The 18387-nt window shown below is 48.2% G+C and overlaps 4 non-coding genes across 4 annotated transcripts; all 4 read left to right on the forward strand.

Moving 5' to 3' along the window:
- The first annotated feature begins 2633 nt into the window (after positions 1–2633).
- Positions 2634–2705, forward strand: TRNAP-UGG (transfer RNA proline (anticodon UGG)). Its single transcript has one exon. It is a non-coding gene; the product is annotated as a tRNA-Pro (tRNA).
- A 4545-nt stretch (positions 2706–7250) lies between these two features.
- On the forward strand, positions 7251–7322 carry TRNAP-UGG (transfer RNA proline (anticodon UGG)). Its single transcript has one exon. It is a non-coding gene; the product is annotated as a tRNA-Pro (tRNA).
- A 4980-nt stretch (positions 7323–12302) lies between these two features.
- Positions 12303–12374, forward strand: TRNAP-UGG (transfer RNA proline (anticodon UGG)). Its single transcript has one exon. It is a non-coding gene; the product is annotated as a tRNA-Pro (tRNA).
- A 5903-nt stretch (positions 12375–18277) lies between these two features.
- Positions 18278–18349, forward strand: TRNAP-UGG (transfer RNA proline (anticodon UGG)). The gene has a single exon. It is a non-coding gene; the product is annotated as a tRNA-Pro (tRNA).
- The last annotated feature ends 38 nt before the right edge of the window (positions 18350–18387 follow it).

Raw genomic sequence — 18387 nt, forward strand, 5'->3', positions numbered from 1 at the left:
ATGCTAATGTGTGCAAATTCCATTCAGCTCTAAATTGAGGGATGAACTTATAAACGGGAGATCTCTAGAAGAATGAACATATACATGGGAGATCTGTGGGATTCTCATGGGGGTGGGGGGAAATGATATATAGTAGATGTGGGGGATTCTTAAAGGGCTCTGCGGAGAGGGATGAACCTGCACAGGGAAGATTTATGGGGTTTGTATATTGGCTCATCGGGAAGGGATTAACCTGTTCCTGGGAGATATATGGGATGAGGCCTATATGGCTTCGCAGGGAGGGATAACCCTGCACATGGTGATCAATGGGATTCCTATACAGTTCTGTGTGGAGAGATGAGCCGATAAATGACAGATATCTGAGGTCCCTTTGCTACCTTTGCAGGGATGGAGGAAACGAAACACAGGAGATATGGGGGATTCCTCTAGGGCTCTGAGGGGAATGGTGAGCCTTTAAACTGAAGATCCTTGGCATTCCTATTGAGCACGACGGACGGGATGAACCTGGGCATTCCTATATGCAAGATTCCTATTGGGCTCCACGGGGAGGGGTGAATCGGCTCCTGTGAGATATATTGGATGATGCATATGCAGCTTTGCCGGAAGGGATGAACCTGTAATTGGGAGATTTGGGGGATTTCCATACTAGATTTGCAAGAAGGGAGGAAACGATACATGCGAGATATGAGGGATTTCTAGATGGCTTAGCTGGGAATGTTGAACCTGTACACTGGAGATCCTTGGGATTTCTATTGGGCCCTGCGCAAGGGATGAACCTGTGCATTCCTAAATATGCGATTCCTATACGGCTCTGCAGGGGGGGATGAACCTGTAGATGGGAAATCTGGGGGATTCCCACACTAGAAAACCTTCATCTGTGGGTATTGGGCTCTTGGTGGAAAAGCGTGGAATCTGCAACAACAAAAAAAAAAGGAAAGGGTCCCTGTCATGCGGATTGATACCTCTTAAGTACTAGGCCGAAGAAGAAGGCCGTTGAGGTAATGAAGGATTATCCAATGAGGAGATATAGTGAGGTCAACGTTCAGCCGCTAAACACTGGGGACAATTCCTAGCAAAACGTTTGACAGCAAAAGAAAAGTGTATTCTAAAAATGGGAAAACTCTCAACGAAGGTAGAGGAGGGAGGAGGGCAAGGCAGAATGCATGAAGTTCTGGGGCATTTGTACCGTGTACCTATTCCCCCCTGCCGCTTACGCTGCTTTGCACGGACCAGGCAACCATTAAGGGCGCTTCAGGTATAGGCAGCGAGTACATGGGGATAGAGGGCACACTTGCCCCTGTTCTCCTCAAACAATGGGGGGGCAGGAGTATTATGTTGCCCCGTGGAGTTTCTACAACCACAAACCATGAAATATAAAATATTCAGTGACATGCTCTTCGATATCACTGGGCGAAGCAGGGCTTCTGGCTCCTCCCGTGCTGGGCTCGGACTTAATAAAGCTTAGTACACAGCTTGCAAAATTAGCAAGTGTTGCTCATTTCAAAGAGGGAAGGCTGCATCATTGTCCCCTTAGCCTTGATTGGGGAGGTGTGTGAGCGGGGGACCATCTTAAGCGGTTTGCGGGCATGGGAGAGGTAGGGAATACTAAAGCAGAATGCTGCAGACACACCTCAGCAGGTTAGGCGACTGTTGCTGAGGGGTTATATTTAGACATGCCATGCCTGTAATGCTATGGCTTTCTTCCATTTACTGCTGCTACATGTGCTGTAAAATGTGTGCTTTGGCTCTGGAGATGGAATTTGTGCCGTCATAGCGAAAATAAAAATTTCGTTTTGGACCCCGTTGCGAAAATCAATAGTTGGCACCCAAGAGCCCATGTAAAGAAATGTGTAATCAGAGCTCTATCTCCAAGGACCGGCTCGCTGCCCTTATTCCATTGAGATCACCACATTAGGATTGCGATGTGTACATGCTCTGAGCAGCCCCAGTCCCTTATGCTGCACTCAATGGACTTGGAGCTGTGAAAGATTCCACTCCCATCTCAGCACCTTGCTCTATGTGGGTCTGCTTCTTGGTCAATTGGTATGATTGTTCCTTTGGGTGCGATAGGGTTGCGGCTTCAAATCCTAAACTGCTGTTGTTTTATTGTGATAGAAGATTTAAATCTTGTGTTTATTTCGTATTTGGAAAGAGTCAAAAAAGAAGTGAGGGCTCGTCCGGGATTTGAACCCGGGACCTCTCGCACCCTAAGCGAGAATCATACCCCTAGACCAACGAGCCACTGCACAGTTGCTGTGCATAATTTCATAAGACTCTCAGATCCACTTTTCCACAGACTGGAGCAGTATCCTCTTATTCATGTTTCAATCGCGCAGTGCAAGATGCTAGAGATCATGGAGAGGATCAGGCAGGGATGGGCATCGTACAGAGTCAGAGTTGCTTTCAGCAAAATGACACCTCTTTTTTCAAAACTGTGTACATAAATTAACAAAACGGGCAATGTCTTTCCACCTCTAAATTTAATAGGAGGGTGAACTGATATTAACGATCAGTTGTGATTGCAACACAAAACTCCCATTTAATATCATGCATAAATGAACAGTAAAATAGGAAGCAGTGCTGATGTGGCACGCCACAAGGCTGACTGCTCGCTCATGGCTCTGCTCACAGCTGGCTCGTTGGTCTAGGGGTATGATTCTCGCTTTGGGTGCGAGAGGTCCCGGGTTCAAATCCCGGACGAGCCCCGTTTTGTTTTGGATACATTTAAACGCTCCTTTCGCACCCTGAGCAACAATCACAACCCAAGACCAAGAAGCCATCTATGAGCAGTGGCAAACTATCACCCAACTGCAGGAAGGATCGACTGAAAAGCGCTCATATTTTTTTCACATCAATAGAGGAAGGGCAGTAAAAAACACACGCGAGAAAGATACACTGAAAAGGCGTCATATCAAAAACAAGAAGAAGAGCGTGTGAGTGGTCTAAAGACGTGGGGCTTGCAGGATTAAGCCACTCCAAAGATCTCACGCAGTCTTGGTTGGACAGGGGCATGCAAACAAATTATGTAATAGTTGTTCCAAGCCCTCGAGGTCTGTGAGTGCCTCATTTGGGAGGGGAGGAATTCACCTGTGTGTGATTCTGACCCATTGTGTGCAGGTGAAAAAATACGGATCCAAGAACGGGAGGAGGGATAAACCTGCTCCAAGGGATTCCTATATAACTCAGTGCGGAGGGTTGAACCACTACACGAGAGATCCAAGGGATTCCTATACAGCTGGGCGGGGAGGGGTGGACCTGTACATTGGAGATCTGGTATAGTCCTATGGGATTCTTCAGGGAAGGATGAATATGGGAGAGACAAGGGATTCTTATACAGCTGGGCGGGCAGGGATAAGAGATCTTATGTTCATATAGTGCTCAGTGGAGAAGGATGAACATGGGAGATCTGTGGGTTTCCTATACAGCTCGGTGGGCTGGGATGTACCTGTACATGGGACATCTGCTATTTTCCTATTGGGCTCTGCAGGGAAGGATGGACATGGGTGATCCGTGGGATTCCGATACAGCTGGGAAGGGAGGGACGAACCTGTACATTGGAGATGTTATATTCCTATAGGGCTCTGCAGGGAGGGATGAACATGGGAGATCCAAGGTATTCCTATCCACTTGGCAGGGAGAGTTGAACCTGTACATGAGAGATCTGTTATATTCATATAGGGGTCTGCAGGGAAGGATGGACATGGGTGATCCGTGGGATTCATATACGGGTGGGCAGGGAGGGATGGACCTGTACATGGGAGATGTGAAATATTCCTATGGGATTCTTCAGGGAAGGATGAATATGGGAGCGCCAAGGGATTCCTACACGGGTGGGCAGGGAGGGATGGACCTGTACATGGGAGATGTGTTATATTCCTATTCTGCAGGGAAGGATGGACGTGGGTGATCCGTGGGATTCCGATACAGCTGGGCATGGAGGGATGAACCTGTACATGGGAGATCTGGTATATTCCTATAGGGCTCTTCAGGGAAGGATGAATATGGGAGATCAAAGGGATTCCTAAGCAGCTGGGTGGGGAGGGGTGGGCCTGTACATGGGAGATCTATATATTCCTATAGGGCTCTTCAGGGAAGGATGAATATGGGCGATCCAAGGGATTCCTATGCAGGTGGGCGGGGAGGGATGGACATGCACATGAGAGATCTGTATATTCCTCTTCAGGGAAGGATGAATATGGGAGATCCAAGGGATCCCTTCACAGCTGGGTGGGGAGGGATGGACCTTTACAGGGGAGATCTGGTATATTCCTATAGGGCTCTTCAGGGAAGGATGAATATGGGAGATCCAAGGGATCCCTTCACAGCTGGGTGGGGAGGGATGGACCTTTACATGGGAGATCTGGCATATTCCTATAGGGCTCTTCAGGGAAGCCTGAAAATGGGAGACCCAAGGGATTCCTATGCAGCTGAGCGGGGAGGGGTGAACCTGTACATGGGGGATCTGTTATATTCCTAAAGGTCTCTGCTGGGAAGGATGAACATTGGGGATCTGTGAGATCCATGTAGGGCTCAGTGGGAAGTGAGGAATATGTTCAATCCTATGTGTGCTATTCCTATACGGCTGTGCTCGGAGGGATGAGCAGACACATAGATGTGAGGGATTTCTGTAGGGATGCACGGGGAGGGATGTACATGCTAATGTGTGCAAATTCCATTCAGCTCTAAATTGAGGGATGAACTTATAAACGGGAGATCTCTAGAAGAATGAACATATACATGGGAGATCTGTGGGATTCTCATGGGGGTGGGGGGAAATGATATATAGTAGATGTGGGGGATTCTTAAAGGGCTCTGCGGAGAGGGATGAACCTGCACAGGGAAGATTTATGGGGTTTGTATATTGGCTCATCGGGAAGGGATTAACCTGTTCCTGGGAGATATATGGGATGAGGCCTATATGGCTTCGCAGGGAGGGATAACCCTGCACATGGTGATCAATGGGATTCCTATACAGATCTGTGTGGAGAGATGAGCCGATAAATGACAGATATCTGAGGTCCCTTTGCTACCTTTGCAGGGATGGAGGAAACGAAACACAGGAGATATGGGGGATTCCTCTAGGGCTCTGAGGGGAATGGTGAGCCTTTAAACTGAAGATCCTTGGCATTCCTATTGAGCACGACGGACGGGATGAACCTGGGCATTCCTGTATGCAAGATTCCTATTGGGCTCCACGGGGAGGGGTGAATCGGCTCCTGTGAGATATATTGGATGATGCATATGCAGCTTTGCCGGAAGGGATGAACCTGTAATTGGGAGATTTGGGGGATTTCCATACTAGATTTGCAAGAAGGGAGGAAACGATACATGCGAGATATGAGGGATTTCTAGATGGCTTAGCTGGGAATGTTGAACCTGTACACTGGAGATCCTTGGGATTTCTATTGGGCCCTGCGCAAGGGATGAACCTGTGCATTCCTAAATATGCGATTCCTATACGGCTCTGCAGGGGGGGATGAACCTGTAGATGGGAAATCTGGGGGATTCCCACACTAGAAAACCTTCATCTGTGGGTATTGGGCTCTTGGTGGAAAAGCGTGGAATCTGCAACAACAAAAAAAAAAGGAAAGGGTCCCTGTCATGCGGATTGATACCTCTTAAGTACTAGGCCGAAGAAGAAGGCCGTTGAGGTAATGAAGGATTATCCAATGAGGAGATATAGTGAGGTCAACGTTCAGCCGCTAAACACTGGGGACATTTCCTAGCAAAACGTTTGACAGCAAAAGAAAAGTGTATTCTAAAAATGGGAAAACTCTCAACGAAGGTAGAGGAGGGAGGAGGGCAAGGCAGAGTGCATAAAGTTCTGGGGCATTTGTACCGTGTACCTATTCTCCCCTGCCGCTTACGCTGCTTTGCACGGACCAGGCAACCATTAAGGGCGCTTCAGGTATAGGCAACGAGTACATGGGGATAGAGGGCACACTTGCCCCTGTTCTCCTCAAACAATGGGGGGGCAGGAGTATTATGTTGCCCCGTGGAGTTTCTACAACCACAAACCATGAAATATAAAAGATTCAGTGACATGCTCTTCGATATCACTGGGCGAAGCAGGGCTTCTGGCTCCTCCCGTGCTGGGCTCGGACTTAATAAAGCTTAGTACACAGCTTGCAAAATTAGCAAGTGTTGCTCATTTCAAAGAGGGAAGGCTGCATCATTGTCCCCTTAGCCTTGATTGGGGAGGTGTGTGAGCGGGGACCGGCTTAAGCGGTTTGCGGGCATGGGAGAGGTAGGGAATACTAAAGCAGAATGCTGCAGACACACCTCAGCAGGTTAGGCGACTGTTGCTGAGGGGTTATATTTAGACATGCCATGCCTGTAATGCTATGGCTTTCTTCCATTTACTGCTGCTACATGTGCTGTAAAATGTGTGCTTTGGCCCTGGAGATGGAGTTTGTGCCGTCATAGCGAAAATAAAAATTTCGTTTTGGACCCCGTTGCGAAAATCAATAGTTGGCACCCAAGAGCCCATGTAAAGAAATGTGTAATCAGAGCTCTATCTCCAAGGACCGGCTCGCTGCCCTTATTCCATTGAGATCACCACATTAGGATTGCGATGTGTACATGCTCTGAGCAGCCCCAGTCCCTTATGCTGCACTCAATGGACTTGGAGCTGTGAAAGATTCCACTCCCATCTCAGCACCTTGCTCTATGTGGGTCTGCTTCTTGGTCAATTGGTATGATTGTTCCTTTGGGTGCGATAGGGTTGCGGCTTCAAATCCTAAACTGCTGTTGTTTTATTGTGATAGAAGATTTAAATCTTGTGTTTATTTCGTCCGGGATTTGAACCCGGGACCTCTCGCACCCTAAGCGAGAATCATACCCCTAGACCAACGAGCCACTGCACAGTTGCTGTGCATAATTTCATAAGACTCTCAGATCCACTTTTCCACAGACTGGAGCAGTATCCTCTTATTCATGTTTCAATCGCGCAGTGCAAGATGCTAGAGATCATGGAGAGGATCAGGCAGGGATGGGCATCGTACAGAGTCAGAGTTGCTTTCAGCAAAATGACACCTCTTTTTTCAAAACTGTGTACATAAATTAACAAAACGGGCAATGTCTTTCCACCTCTAAATTTAATAGGAGGGTGAACTGATATTAACGATCAGTTGTGATTGCAACACAAAACTCCCATTTAATATCATGCATAAATGAACAGTAAAATAGGAAGCAGTGCTGATGTGGCACGCCACAAGGCTGACTGCTCGCTCATGGCTCTGCTCACAGCTGGCTCGTTGGTCTAGGGGTATGATTCTCGCTTTGGGTGCGAGAGGTCCCGGGTTCAAATCCCGGACGAGCCCCGTTTTGTTTTGGATACATTTAAACGCTCCTTTCGCACCCTGAGCAACAATCACAACCCAAGACCAAGAAGCCATCTATGAGCAGTGGCAAACTATCACCCAACTGCAGGAAGGATCGACTGAAAAGCGCTCATATTTTTTTCACATCAATAGAGGAAGGGCAGTAAAAAACACACGCGAGAAAGATACACTGAAAAGGCGTCATATCAAAAACAAGAAGAAGAGCGTGTGAGTGGTCTAAAGACGTGGGGCTTGCAGGATTAAGCCACTCCAAAGATCTCACGCAGTCTTGGTTGGACAGGGGCATGCAAACAAATTATGTAATAGTTGTTCCAAGCCCTCGAGGTCTGTGAGTGCCTCATTTGGGAGGGGAGGAATTCACCTGTGTGTGATTCTGACCCATTGTGTGCAGGTGAAAAAATACGGATCCAAGAACGGGAGGAGGGATAAACCTGCTCCAAGGGATTCCTATATAACTCAGTGCGGAGGGTTGAACCACTACACGAGAGATCCAAGGGATTCCTATACAGCTGGGCGGGGAGGGGTGGACCTGTACATTGGAGATCTGGTATAGTCCTATGGGATTCTTCAGGGAAGGATGAATATGGGAGAGACAAGGGATTCTTATACAGCTGGGCGGGCAGGGATAAGAGATCTTATGTTCATATAGTGCTCAGTGGAGAAGGATGAACATGGGAGATCTGTGGGTTTCCTATACAGCTCGGTGGGCTGGGATGTACCTGTACATGGGACATCTGCTATTTTCCTATTGGGCTCTGCAGGGAAGGATGGACATGGGTGATCCGTGGGATTCCGATACAGCTGGGAAGGGAGGGACGAACCTGTACATTGGAGATGTTATATTCCTATAGGGCTCTGCAGGGAGGGATGAACATGGGAGATCCAAGGTATTCCTATCCACTTGGCAGGGAGAGTTGAACCTGTACATGAGAGATCTGTTATATTCATATAGGGGTCTGCAGGGAAGGATGGACATGGGTGATCCGTGGGATTCATATACGGGTGGGCAGGGAGGGATGGACCTGTACATGGGAGATGTGAAATATTCCTATGGGATTCTTCAGGGAAGGATGAATATGGGAGCGCCAAGGGATTCCTACACGGGTGGGCAGGGAGGGATGGACCTGTACATGGGAGATGTGTTATATTCCTATTCTGCAGGGAAGGATGGACGTGGGTGATCCGTGGGATTCCGATACAGCTGGGAAGGGAGGGACGAACCTGTACATTGGAGATGTTATATTCCTATAGGGCTCTGCAGGGAGGGATGAACATGGGAGATCCAAGGTATTCCTATCCACTTGGCAGGGAGAGTTGAACCTGTACATGAGAGATCTGTTATATTCATATAGGGGTCTGCAGGGAAGGATGGACATGGGTGATCCGTGGGATTCATATACGGGTGGGCAGGGAGGGATGGACCTGTACATGGGAGATGTGAAATATTCCTATGGGATTCTTCAGGGAAGGATGAATATGGGAGCGCCAAGGGATTCCTACACGGGTGGGCAGGGAGGGATGGACCTGTACATGGGAGATGTGTTATATTCCTATTCTGCAGGGAAGGATGGACGTGGGTGATCCGTGGGATTCCGATACAGCTGGGCATGGAGGGATGAACCTGTACATGGGAGATCTGGTATATTCCTATAGGGCTCTTCAGGGAAGGATGAATATGGGAGATCAAAGGGATTCCTAAGCAGCTGGGTGGGGAGGGGTGGGCCTGTACATGGGAGATCTATATATTCCTATAGGGCTCTTCAGGGAAGGATGAATATGGGCGATCCAAGGGATTCCTATGCAGGTGGGCGGGGAGGGATGGACATGCACATGAGAGATCTGTATATTCCTCTTCAGGGAAGGATGAATATGGGAGATCCAAGGGATCCCTTCACAGCTGGGTGGGGAGGGATGGACCTTTACAGGGGAGATCTGGTATATTCCTATAGGGCTCTTCAGGGAAGGATGAATATGGGAGATCCAAGGGATCCCTTCACAGCTGGGTGGGGAGGGATGGACCTTTACATGGGAGATCTGGCATATTCCTATAGGGCTCTTCAGGGAAGCCTGAAAATGGGAGACCCAAGGGATTCCTATGCAGCTGAGCGGGGAGGGGTGAACCTGTACATGGGGGATCTGTTATATTCCTAAAGGTCTCTGCTGGGAAGGATGAACATTGGGGATCTGTGAGATCCATGTAGGGCTCAGTGGGAAGTGAGGAATATGTTCAATCCTATGTGTGCTATTCCTATACGGCTGTGCTCGGAGGGATGAGCAGACACATAGATGTGAGGGATTTCTGTAGGGATGCACGGGGAGGGATGTACATGCTAATGTGTGCAAATTCCATTCAGCTCTAAATTGAGGGATGAACTTATAAACGGGAGATCTCTAGAAGAATGAACATATACATGGGAGATCTGTGGGATTCTCATGGGGGTGGGGGGAAATGATATATAGTAGATGTGGGGGATTCTTAAAGGGCTCTGCGGAGAGGGATGAACCTGCACAGGGAAGATTTATGGGGTTTGTATATTGGCTCATCGGGAAGGGATTAACCTGTTCCTGGGAGATATATGGGATGAGGCCTATATGGCTTCGCAGGGAGGGATAACCCTGCACATGGTGATCAATGGGATTCCTATACAGTTCTGTGTGGAGAGATGAGCCGATAAATGACAGATATCTGAGGTCCCTTTGCTACCTTTGCAGGGATGGAGGAAACGAAACACAGGAGATATGGGGGATTCCTCTAGGGCTCTGAGGGGAATGGTGAGCCTTTAAACTGAAGATCCTTGGCATTCCTATTGAGCACGATGGACGGGATGAACCTGGGCATTCCTGTATGCAAGATTCCTATTGGGCTCCACGGGGAGGGGTGAATCGGCTCCTGTGAGATATATTGGATGATGCATATGCAGCTTTGCCGGAAGGGATGAACCTGTAATTGGGAGATTTGGGGGATTTCCATACTAGATTTGCAAGAAGGGAGGAAACGATACATGCGAGATATGAGGGATTTCTAGATGGCTTAGCTGGGAATGTTGAACCTGTACACTGGAGATCCTTGGGATTTCTATTGGGCCCTGCGCAAGGGATGAACCTGTGCATTCCTAAATATGCGATTCCTATACGGCTCTGCAGGGGGGGATGAACCTGTAGATGGGAAATCTGGGGGATTCCCACACTAGAAAACCTTCATCTGTGGGTATTGGGCTCTTGGTGGAAAAGCGTGGAATCTGCAACAACAAAAAAAAAAGGAAAGGGTCCCTGTCATGCGGATTGATACCTCTTAAGTACTAGGCCGAAGAAGAAGGCCGTTGAGGTAATGAAGGATTATCCAATGAGGAGATATAGTGAGGTCAACGTTCAGCCGCTAAACACTGGGGACATTTCCTAGCAAAACGTTTGACAGCAAAAGAAAAGTGTATTCTAAAAATGGGAAAACTCTCAACGAAGGTAGAGGAGGGAGGAGGGCAAGGCAGAGTGCATAAAGTTCTGGGGCATTTGTACCGTGTACCTATTCTCCCCTGCCGCTTACGCTGCTTTGCACGGACCAGGCAACCATTAAGGGCGCTTCAGGTATAGGCAACGAGTACATGGGGATAGAGGGCACACTTGCCCCTGTTCTCCTCAAACAATGGGGGGGCAGGAGTATTATGTTGCCCCGTGGAGTTTCTACAACCACAAACCATGAAATATAAAAGATTCAGTGACATGCTCTTCGATATCACTGGGCGAAGCAGGGCTTCTGGCTCCTCCCGTGCTGGGCTCGGACTTAATAAAGCTTAGTACACAGCTTGCAAAATTAGCAAGTGTTGCTCATTTCAAAGAGGGAAGGCTGCATCATTGTCCCCTTAGCCTTGATTGGGGAGGTGTGTGAGCGGGGACCGGCTTAAGCGGTTTGCGGGCATGGGAGAGGTAGGGAATACTAAAGCAGAATGCTGCAGACACACCTCAGCAGGTTAGGCGACTGTTGCTGAGGGGTTATATTTAGACATGCCATGCCTGTAATGCTATGGCTTTCTTCCATTTACTGCTGCTACATGTGCTGTAAAATGTGTGCTTTGGCCCTGGAGATGGAGTTTGTGCCGTCATAGCGAAAATAAAAATTTCGTTTTGGACCCCGTTGCGAAAATCAATAGTTGGCACCCAAGAGCCCATGTAAAGAAATGTGTAATCAGAGCTCTATCTCCAAGGACCGGCTCGCTGCCCTTATTCCATTGAGATCACCACATTAGGATTGCGATGTGTACATGCTCTGAGCAGCCCCAGTCCCTTATGCTGCACTCAATGGACTTGGAGCTGTGAAAGATTCCACTCCCATCTCAGCACCTTGCTCTATGTGGGTCTGCTTCTTGGTCAATTGGTATGATTGTTCCTTTGGGTGCGATAGGGTTGCGGCTTCAAATCCTAAACTGCTGTTGTTTTATTGTGATAGAAGATTTAAATCTTGTGTTTATTTCGTATTTGGAAAGAGTCAAAAAAGAAGTGAGGGCTCGTCCGGGATTTGAACCCGGGACCTCTCGCACCCTAAGCGAGAATCATACCCCTAGACCAACGAGCCACTGCACAGTTGCTGTGCATAATTTCATAAGACTCTCAGATCCACTTTTCCACAGACTGGAGCAGTATCCTCTTATTCATGTTTCAATCGCGCAGTGCAAGATGCTAGAGATCATGGAGAGGATCAGGCAGGGATGGGCATCGTACAGAGTCAGAGTTGCTTTCAGCAAAATGACACCTCTTTTTTCAAAACTGTGTACATAAATTAACAAAACGGGCAATGTCTTTCCACCTCTAAATTTAATAGGAGGGTGAACTGATATTAACGATCAGTTGTGATTGCAACACAAAACTCCCATTTAATATCATGCATAAATGAACAGTAAAATAGGAAGCAGTGCTGATGTGGCACGCCACAAGGCTGACTGCTCGCTCATGGCTCTGCTCACAGCTGGCTCGTTGGTCTAGGGGTATGATTCTCGCTTTGGGTGCGAGAGGTCCCGGGTTCAAATCCCGGACGAGCCCCGTTTTGTTTTGGATACATTTAAACGCTCCTTTCGCACCCTGAGCAACAATCACAACCCAAGACCAAGAAGCCATCTATGAGCAGTGGCAAACTATCACCCAACTGCAGGAAGGATCGACTGAAAAGCGCTCATATTTTTTTCACATCAATAGAGGAAGGGCAGTAAAAAACACACGCGAGAAAGATACACTGAAAAGGCGTCATATCAAAAACAAGAAGAAGAGCGTGTGAGTGGTCTAAAGACGTGGGGCTTGCAGGATTAAGCCACTCCAAAGATCTCACGCAGTCTTGGTTGGACAGGGGCATGCAAACAAATTATGTAATAGTTGTTCCAAGCCCTCGAGGTCTGTGAGTGCCTCATTTGGGAGGGGAGGAATTCACCTGTGTGTGATTCTGACCCATTGTGTGCAGGTGAAAAAATACGGATCCAAGAACGGGAGGAGGGATAAACCTGCTCCAAGGGATTCCTATATAACTCAGTGCGGAGGGTTGAACCACTACACGAGAGATCCAAGGGATTCCTATACAGCTGGGCGGGGAGGGGTGGACCTGTACATTGGAGATCTGGTATAGTCCTATGGGATTCTTCAGGGAAGGATGAATATGGGAGAGACAAGGGATTCTTATACAGCTGGGCGGGCAGGGATAAGAGATCTTATGTTCATATAGTGCTCAGTGGAGAAGGATGAACATGGGAGATCTGTGGGTTTCCTATACAGCTCGGTGGGCTGGGATGTACCTGTACATGGGACATCTGCTATTTTCCTATTGGGCTCTGCAGGGAAGGATGGACATGGGTGATCCGTGGGATTCCGATACAGCTGGGAAGGGAGGGACGAACCTGTACATTGGAGATGTTATATTCCTATAGGGCTCTGCAGGGAGGGATGAACATGGGAGATCCAAGGTATTCCTATCCACTTGGCAGGGAGAGTTGAACCTGTACATGAGAGATCTGTTATATTCATATAGGGGTCTGCAGGGAAGGATGGACATGGGTGATCCGTGGGATTCATATACGGGTGGGCAGGGAGGGATGGACCTGTACATGGGAGATGTGAAATATTCCTATGGGATTCTTCAGGGAAGGATGAATATGGGAGCGCCAAGGGATTCCTACACGGGTGGGCAGGGAGGGATGGACCTGTACATGGGAGATGTGTTATATTCCTATTCTGCAGGGAAGGATGGACGTGGGTGATCCGTGGGATTCCGATACAGCTGGGAAGGGAGGGACGAACCTGTACATTGGAGATGTTATATTCCTATAGGGCTCTGCAGGGAGGGATGAACATGGGAGATCCAAGGTATTCCTATCCACTTGGCAGGGAGAGTTGAACCTGTACATGAGAGATCTGTTATATTCATATAGGGGTCTGCAGGGAAGGATGGACATGGGTGATCCGTGGGATTCATATACGGGTGGGCAGGGAGGGATGGACCTGTACATGGGAGATGTGAAATATTCCTATGGGATTCTTCAGGGAAGGATGAATATGGGAGCGCCAAGGGATTCCTACACGGGTGGGCAGGGAGGGATGGACCTGTACATGGGAGATGTGTTATATTCCTATTCTGCAGGGAAGGATGGACGTGGGTGATCCGTGGGATTCCGATACAGCTGGGCATGGAGGGATGAACCTGTACATGGGAGATCTGGTATATTCCTATAGGGCTCTTCAGGGAAGGATGAATATGGGAGATCAAAGGGATTCCTAAGCAGCTGGGTGGGGAGGGGTGGGCCTGTACATGGGAGATCTATATATTCCTATAGGGCTCTTCAGGGAAGGATGAATATGGGCGATCCAAGGGATTCCTATGCAGGTGGGCGGGGAGGGATGGACATGCACATGAGAGATCTGTATATTCCTCTTCAGGGAAGGATGAATATGGGAGATCCAAGGGATCCCTTCACAGCTGGGTGGGGAGGGATGGACCTTTACAGGGGAGATCTGGTATATTCCTAGAGCGCTCTTCAGGGAAGGATGAATATGGGAGATCCAAGGGATCCCTTCACAGCTGGGTGGGGAGGGATGGACCTTTACATGGGAGATCTGGCATATTCCTATAGGGCTCTTCAGGGAAGCCTGAAAATGGGAGACCCAAGGGATTCCTATGCAGCTGAGCGGGGAGGGGTGAACCTGTACATGGGGGATCTGTTATATTCCTAAAGGTCTCTGCTGGGAAGGATGAACATTGGGGATCTGTGAGATCCATGTAGGGCTCAGTGGGAAGTGAGGAATATGTTCAATCCTATTTGTGCTATTCCTATACGGCTGTGCTCGGAGGGATGAGCAGACACATAGATGTGAGGGATTTCTGTAGGGATGCACGGGGAGGGATGTACATGCTAATGTGTGCAAATTCCATTCAGCTCTAAATTGAGGGATGAACTTATAAACGGGAGATCTCTAGAAGAATGAACATATACATGGGAGATCTGTGGGATTCTCATGGGGGTGGGGGGAAATGATATATAGTAGATGTGGGGGATTCTTAAAGGGCTCTGCGGAGAGGGATGAACCTGCACAGGGAAGATTTATGGGGTTTGTATATTGGCTCATCGGGAAGGGATTAACCTGTTCCTGGGAGATATATGGGATGAGGCCTATATGGCTTCGCAGGGAGGGATAACCCTGCACATGGTGATCAATGGGATTCCTATACAGTTCTGTGTGGAGAGATGAGCCGATAAATGACAGATATCTGAGGTCCCTTTGCTACCTTTGCAGGGATGGAGGAAACGAAACACAGGAGATATGGGGGATTCCTCTAGGGCTCTGAGGGGAATGGTGAGCCTTTAAACTGAAGATCCTTGGCATTCCTATTGAGCACGACGGACGGGATGAACCTGGGCATTCCTATATGCAAGATTCCTATTGGGCTCCACGGGGAGGGGTGAATCGGCTCCTGTGAGATATATTGGATGATGCATATGCAGCTTTGCCGGAAGGGATGAACCTGTAATTGGGAGATTTGGGGGATTTCCATACTAGATTTGCAAGAAGGGAGGAAACGATACATGCGAGATATGAGGGATTTCTAGATGGCTTAGCTGGGAATGTTGAACCTGTACACTGGAGATCCTTGGGATTTCTATTGGGCCCTGCGCAAGGGATGAACCTGTGCATTCCTAAATATGCGATTCCTATACGGCTCTGCAGGGGGGGATGAACCTGTAGATGGGAAATCTGGGGGATTCCCACACTAGAAAACCTTCATCTGTGGGTATTGGGCTCTTGGTGGAAAAGCGTGGAATCTGCAACAACAAAAAAAAAAGGAAAGGGTCCCTGTCATGCGGATTGATACCTCTTAAGTACTAGGCCGAAGAAGAAGGCCGTTGAGGTAATGAAGGATTATCCAATGAGGAGATATAGTGAGGTCAACGTTCAGCCGCTAAACACTGGGGACAATTCCTAGCAAAACGTTTGACAGCAAAAGAAAAGTGTATTCTAAAAATGGGAAAACTCTCAACGAAGGTAGAGGAGGGAGGAGGGCAAGGCAGAATGCATGAAGTTCTGGGGCATTTGTACCGTGTACCTATTCCCCCCTGCCGCTTACGCTGCTTTGCACGGACCAGGCAACCATTAAGGGCGCTTCAGGTATAGGCAACGAGTACATGGGGATAGAGGGCACACTTGCCCCTGTTCTCCTCAAACAATGGGGGGGCAGGAGTATTATGTTGCCCCGTGGAGTTTCTACAACCACAAACCATGAAATATAAAATATTCAGTGACATGCTCTTCGATATCACTGGGCGAAGCAGGGCTTCTGGCTCCTCCCGTGCTGGGCTCGGACTTAATAAAGCTTAGTACACAGTTTGCAAAATTAGCAAGTGTTGCTCATTTCAAAGAGCATATGCAGCTTTGCCGGAAGGGATGAACCTGTAATTGGGAGATTTGGGGGATTTCCATACTAGATTTGCAAGAAGGGAGGAAACGATACATGCGAGATATGAGGGATTTCTAGATGGCTTAGCTGGGAATGTTGAACCTGTACACTGGAGATCCTTGGGATTTCTATTGGGCCCTGCGCAAGGGATGAACCTGTGCATTCCTAAATATGCGATTCCTATACGGCTCTGCAGGGGGGGATGAACCTGTAGATGGGAAATCTGGGGGATTCCCACACTAGAAAACCTTCATCTGTGGGTATTGGGCTCTTGGTGGAAAAGCGTGGAATCTGCAACAACAAAAAAAAAAGGAAAGGGTCCCTGTCATGCGGATTGATACCTCTTAAGTACTAGGCCGAAGAAGAAGGCCGTTGAGGTAATGAAGGATTATCCAATGAGGAGATATAGTGAGGTCAACGTTCAGCCGCTAAACACTGGGGACATTTCCTAGCAAAACGTTTGACAGCAAAAGAAAAGTGTATTCTAAAAATGGGAAAACTCTCAACGAAGGTAGAGGAGGGAGGAGGGCAAGGCAGAGTGCATAAAGTTCTGGGGCATTTGTACCGTGTACCTATTCTCCCCTGCCGCTTACGCTGCTTTGCACGGACCAGGCAACCATTAAGGGCGCTTCAGGTATAGGCAACGAGTACATGGGGATAGAGGGCACACTTGCCCCTGTTCTCCTCAAACAATGGGGGGGCAGGAGTATTATGTTGCCCCGTGGAGTTTCTACAACCACAAACCATGAAATATAAAAGATTCAGTGACATGCTCTTCGATATCACTGGGCGAAGCAGGGCTTCTGGCTCCTCCCGTGCTGGGCTCGGACTTAATAAAGCTTAGTACACAGCTTGCAAAATTAGCAAGTGTTGCTCATTTCAAAGAGGGAAGGCTGCATCATTGTCCCCTTAGCCTTGATTGGGGAGGTGTGTGAGCGGGGACCGGCTTAAGCGGTTTGCGGGCATGGGAGAGGTAGGGAATACTAAAGCAGAATGCTGCAGACACACCTCAGCAGGTTAGGCGACTGTTGCTGAGGGGTTATATTTAGACATGCCATGCCTGTAATGCTATGGCTTTCTTCCATTTACTGCTGCTACATGTGCTGTAAAATGTGTGCTTTGGCCCTGGAGATGGAGTTTGTGCCGTCATAGCGAAAATAAAAATTTCGTTTTGGACCCCGTTGCGAAAATCAATAGTTGGCACCCAAGAGCCCATGTAAAGAAATGTGTAATCAGAGCTCTATCTCCAAGGACCGGCTCGCTGCCCTTATTCCATTGAGATCACCACATTAGGATTGCGATGTGTACATGCTCTGAGCAGCCCCAGTCCCTTATGCTGCACTCAATGGACTTGGAGCTGTGAAAGATTCCACTCCCATCTCAGCACCTTGCTCTATGTGGGTCTGCTTCTTGGTCAATTGGTATGATTGTTCCTTTGGGTGCGATAGGGTTGCGGCTTCAAATCCTAAACTGCTGTTGTTTTATTGTGATAGAAGATTTAAATCTTGTGTTTATTTCGTATTTGGAAAGAGTCAAAAAAGAAGTGAGGGCTCGTCCGGGATTTGAACCCGGGACCTCTCGCACCCTAAGCGAGAATCATACCCCTAGACCAACGAGCCACTGCACAGTTGCTGTGCATAATTTCATAAGACTCTCAGATCCACTTTTCCACAGACTGGAGCAGTATCCTCTTATTCATGTTTCAATCGCGCAGTGCAAGATGCTAGAGATCATGGAGAGGATCAGGCAGGGATGGGCATCGTACAGAGTCAGAGTTGCTTTCAGCAAAATGACACCTCTTTTTTCAAAACTGTGTACATAAATTAACAAAACGGGCAATGTCTTTCCACCTCTAAATTTAATAGGAGGGTGAACTGATATTAACGATCAGTTGTGATTGCAACACAAAACTCCCATTTAATATCATGCATAAATGAACAGTAAAATAGGAAGCAGTGCTGATGTGGCACGCCACAAGGCTGACTGCTCGCTCATGGCTCTGCTCACAGCTGGCTCGTTGGTCTAGGGGTATGATTCTCGCTTTGGGTGCGAGAGGTCCCGGGTTCAAATCCCGGACGAGCCCCGTTTTGTTTTGGATACATTTAAACGCTCCTTTCGCAC

Source organism: Ambystoma mexicanum, chromosome 12 (assembly GCF_040938575.1).
Source record: "Ambystoma mexicanum isolate Mex_15411 chromosome 12, UKY_AmexF1_1, whole genome shotgun sequence".
NCBI classification, from domain to species: Eukaryota; Metazoa; Chordata; class Amphibia; order Caudata; family Ambystomatidae; genus Ambystoma; species Ambystoma mexicanum.